Here is a 4,800-nt window from a genome sequence, read left to right on the forward strand (position 1 = left end):
ATGACTTGAAATGACCTAATAATAAAATGAACAAATATTTCAGAAATCTTGTTTCAAATATTTGAATGTACATTTAATAAATACAATAAAAATAATTATTTTCAATAGAATAAACAAAATAAATTAAAAAAAAAAATTTTGCACATGTATTTTCATGTATTGTACGGGTATATTCTGGATGATCTCTCGACGTTAGGTGAATGATGAGCCTAGATGAGCTTAATAGCCTGCTCTTGTCATCATGCAAGTTCTTTTCAAGTCAATACATGATGAAACATTTACCAAACCTGTAAAATGGACTATAGAGTTTTTCATATATGTCAGGATGGCTGAGTGGTCTAAGGCGCCAGGCTCAAGGTGTACCACTTTCCTGAATCATGGGTGTTCTGGTCTCCAAATGGAGGTGTGGGTTCAAATCCCACTTCTGACAAATGTTATGTTGATTTGGATGAAAGCATCTGCCATAAAAATGGCTGTATTCGCCCTCTCATATGAGGATTCAAAGAAGGTGAAACTGACCTTCCGATATTTTCTTGTGGCAGAATATAGAGTACAGTGCAGAGCAGAGGGGAGTATACTGCATTAATCTCTGAGGGAAATTTGTTTGTCACAATGAATACCGGGAGAGTCATCTGGCAGATACAATATAAACTACAGATAAAACTACAGAGCTGGAACTGGAATAAGACTAGGGATGTTATTACCATAAGGTACATGACTCAATAAATATGTAAATGCAGAAACTGTAGTGAAGGTTAATAGGGTAAATAAAGCAAATATTTAAGCAAATTATAATTTTGAAGCCAAAATGGATTTTGAAGACAGGATTTTGAAAAAAGGTTTCAAAATCAAAAGCTCCAGTACACATGTATAAATCTTTTGTCATGGGGGTAGTATTAGTTATTTTATGTTAGTACTTTAACAACAGTTTTTTTTTTTTTTGTTGAAATATGAAAGGCAACCCTTGGGAGTTTGTTTTCCAAGAGTCAGAATTATTCTTTTTTACAAATATTAAGAGAGGTACAAACACAGTGGAGGTGGAGGTTTTTTGTCACCTAAAAGACAATTTATTTGAGACTCCAAAAGGAGTGGTAACCAGATGATATTATCACCCCCCTACCCATCTCCATCTCCTGCCCCCTCTCTTAGCTCGCCCCTTTCCTCCTCTGGCAGTATCAGGTCAAGAAGATTGTACAAAATAACTATATTAGTTATCCAGTTCACTAATGGACCACTGATTGAGGTTGTTGCATCGCATCAAGTTGGTGTAGTTATTCCCAAGGGTAGAGCATTTGTGAATTCCAGCAGGAGTTCAGTCTCCAGTTCCTGGAGATCTACCATCCTAACCGTAACCCTAATTTTGCACACCTGATTCTACTAATTAGCTGCTCATTGAGATCTGTTGAATGAGGTGTGCTTTGTTAAGGCTGAAGTAAAAACCTACAGGATGGTAGATCACCAAAAACAGGGCTGGGCAGCCCCAATATAGAGGAACCATAGGCTACCAATGAACAGGTGTCCAATACCTCATTTTTCTTGTTGTCTTTCTTTGTTGTCTTCCTTAATACAGAGGAATCACCGAATGCTGATCTTCTGGCTACCAATGCCTTTTCACTGTGTCAGGATGGCCGAGCGGTCTAAGGCGCCAGACTCAAGGTGTGTACCTTCCTCGGTCATGGGTGTTCTGGTCTCTGAATAGAGGCGTGGGTTCGAATCCCACTTCTGACAGTAGTTTTGTACTGGGTAAAAGTGTCTGCTCAATAAAATGTAATGGGGCAATCTAATCTAATCTGTATTCTAATCCCCCTCTCATATGGGGAGGCAACGAATGGCCCCAATTTTCAAGCGTGGTTTCAAATCACACTTCGGCTTGTGCTTCAACTTCTCTGCCACTAATGTATGTAATATACGGTAAATATAAGTGATGCTAACAGTGGGTTGGGCTATGGGTGTATACTAAAGTAGTTTGTGACAAACTATTGATTTCTTATGCGTTCAAACAATTGAATGCATGTACGTGTGAGAAACCGGTATATCCAGCAAATAGAAATGATTTGTTGCATCACATTGGTGTAGCTGTACCAGGATTTGGACAGGCTTCTTGTGTTTTGCTATAAACATTCTTACTGCCAAGTTTAGCTGTTGAATAGTTTCAGCAGTTGAATAGTTTTTTCCCCACATCACACTAAAACATTGTATGAAGTGTGTGGTTTGGCACAGACAATATAGCTAAACTCAAGATTTTTAGCTGACATTTACCAAGAAGCCATAACTGAACAGCCAATCTTTTCCTTTTGGCAGAATATAGAGTAGAGTGAAGACTAGGGGGGACTATACTGCATTAATCTCTGAGGGAAATTTGTTTGTCACCACAATTTATAACAGGAGAGTCATCTGGCAGATACAACATAAACTACAAATAAAACTACTCAGTCCACAATGCTTAAACTGGAGACAGGAATAAGACTACAGATGTCATTACCATAAGGTACATGACTCAATAAATATGTAAATACAGCAACTGCAGTCAAGGTTAATAGGGATAATAAAGCATTTTTTTAAATAGTGAAAATTCATCTTTTGAAGATGAATTTACAGAAGTCATAAAATTTCAGAAGGCCACTGTTATTTCGAAAGCTACTAGATCCATACAAAAAGAAATCTGTACTAACAGTCTTTGTCCGTTTTAGCTTTTAGGACTGAATGTACTTCAGCTTCCTTGCTCCTCAATGTAATGTTGGTTAAATATAAGTGAGGCAAAAAGCGAGTTGGGCTATGGGTGCATACTAAAGTAGTTTGCAATGAAAAATGAAGTATTCAAACAATTGAATGCATGTACGTGTGAGAAGCAGGTAGATCCAGCAAATCTTGTTGCATCACATTGGTGTAGCTGTACCATTAGGCAGAGTATTTGGAAATTCTGGTGGGCGGTAAGGAAGGCTGCTCATGAATAGGCATGCAATGGTGGCACAAGAGTAAAACAGAGCTTATTCTTTTTCTCATTGCACTACTGTGTCAGGATGGCCGAGCGGTCTAAGGCGCCAGACTCAAGGTGTTCTGCCTTCCACCTACATGGGTGTTCTGGTCTCCAATTGGAGGCGTGGGTTCAAATCCCACTTCTGACAGAGTTTTTTTTTAATGGGTAAACACATGTAAGTGTTAGAAGCAGGTCAATCCAGCAAATATGACTGATTTGTTGTGTGATGTTGGTGTAGCTGTACCATCAGGTATCGTATTTGGGAATTCTGGCAGGTGCTTAGGCTTGATGGAGAGGAACCACTGGCTGCTGATGACTGAGAAAAGAAAGTGCTTCTTCATCTGTAGTTTCTTGTGGAAAATATGAAGGATTACATGAGAATTTATTGGGCTGTGGGTTAGATTGCATTCTTCAAGATGGAATATCGTCTGCCAGGAGTTAATGCTAGCCAGCAGGAGTAATCTTTAATTTCTTCACCCATGCACCGAGGAATATGAAGGAAAGGCTTATTCCCGAGAAGAAAATCTATACCAGTGGAAGGCTTTTGGGGGGAGGGGGGGAGGGGTTTCCAGTGTGCGTGCCACAGAATCATTTCTTTCCTTTCCAATTTAACTGGCCAATTTTTTCATCGCCTGTAAATTAGAACCTGGCCCAAGCTGTCACTTTACCACACAGGCCATTTCAATAGTGAAGGCCTGAAATCCCAAGGTTACACCTCTGCATCAGCAAGCATCTAGAATGCGTACTTGCATGATACTATATATATATATATATATATATATATAGTTGGTATAGTAAAAAAATAGCATCACTTAAAGCCCTTGATATTCCATAGGCATGCATTTTTATTCAAGCAGTCATTCCCAGATGACAAAACACAAACGCCCGCATATCCACTGAGACGCAAACATATTGCTTTTCCTGTCCTATATTATTGTTTTTTATTTTGGTTGTTAGCATTGTTTTGTAGTTCTGCTCCAGCGCATGATGCATGGAGTTGGGTTCATTATGGATGTATTATATATTCAAAATGTGGAATGGTGAAATGTTACATGAGAGATGTTCCAATACTGTGGGATCCATATCTGCCTTCCTTATTAAAATATCTAATGTGTATGTGGTAAATAATGCAAGGATTAATATTTTATTAGCCGAATGTGAGATATTTTGAGAAGTGACTGTATATTACAAGTAAACTAATAGCTGTAATGATGTCTTAGACATGGTGAAGTTGGCCATACGTAGTTCAGCAGTTGTATTGAGGTCTTTTGCTGTAGATGCTATAAAAGGGGCATACTCCCATTTGTTTCTCTGACAGTGCGTTTCTGTGTCAGAATTTTGCCATGAGGTGGATTGCTGTGACAAATGTGGGGATGTTTTATTTTACACTTCAAAGCTCTTTGTTCTTCCCAGGCCATAGAATAATGACAGGGAGAAACAACACGCCGGCGTGAGAAGTGAAAAGTCTGGTGGGTAAATATGATGACGCAGCTACACACCAGGGGAGGCTCACCTCCTATTTGTATAATCTGCGCGTTGTTTTCTCGAGTTGCCTGCCAGTTGGCATCCCTGCCTCATCGCGGTCCTACCATAGATCTTCTTTTATTCCATTTGAGCCAGTGATGTAATTCACAGTGGGCAGCTTCGTCCGACGTGGTGACACCTGCGTACCTGGGGAAAACGAATAGCGAATGCCTGGCAGATCCGCGGTGCGTAAATAGCGCATCAGGCTGGCACTTGCACCATTTCCGGTCAAACGTGCCATGAAGTGGGCGGTGGTGATCACACTGCAATGCACGCCTGTCTTGAAACAGATAGCAACA

The 4,800-nt window shown here is 39.7% G+C and overlaps 2 non-coding genes across 2 annotated transcripts; both read left to right on the forward strand.

Annotated features, from left to right (window-relative positions):
• Positions 1 to 1,618: 1,618 nt before the first annotated feature.
• trnal-caa lies at positions 1,619 to 1,728 on the forward strand. Its single transcript has 2 exons — positions 1,619 to 1,656; positions 1,683 to 1,728. It is a non-coding gene; the product is annotated as a tRNA-Leu (tRNA).
• Positions 1,729 to 3,014: 1,286 nt separating this feature from the next.
• trnal-caa lies at positions 3,015 to 3,125 on the forward strand. The gene is made up of 2 exons: positions 3,015 to 3,052; positions 3,080 to 3,125. It is a non-coding gene; the product is annotated as a tRNA-Leu (tRNA).
• Positions 3,126 to 4,800: the final 1,675 nt, after the last annotated feature.

Source organism: Anguilla anguilla, chromosome 3 (assembly GCF_013347855.1).
Source record: "Anguilla anguilla isolate fAngAng1 chromosome 3, fAngAng1.pri, whole genome shotgun sequence".
Lineage (NCBI taxonomy): Eukaryota > Metazoa > Chordata > Actinopteri > Anguilliformes > Anguillidae > Anguilla > Anguilla anguilla.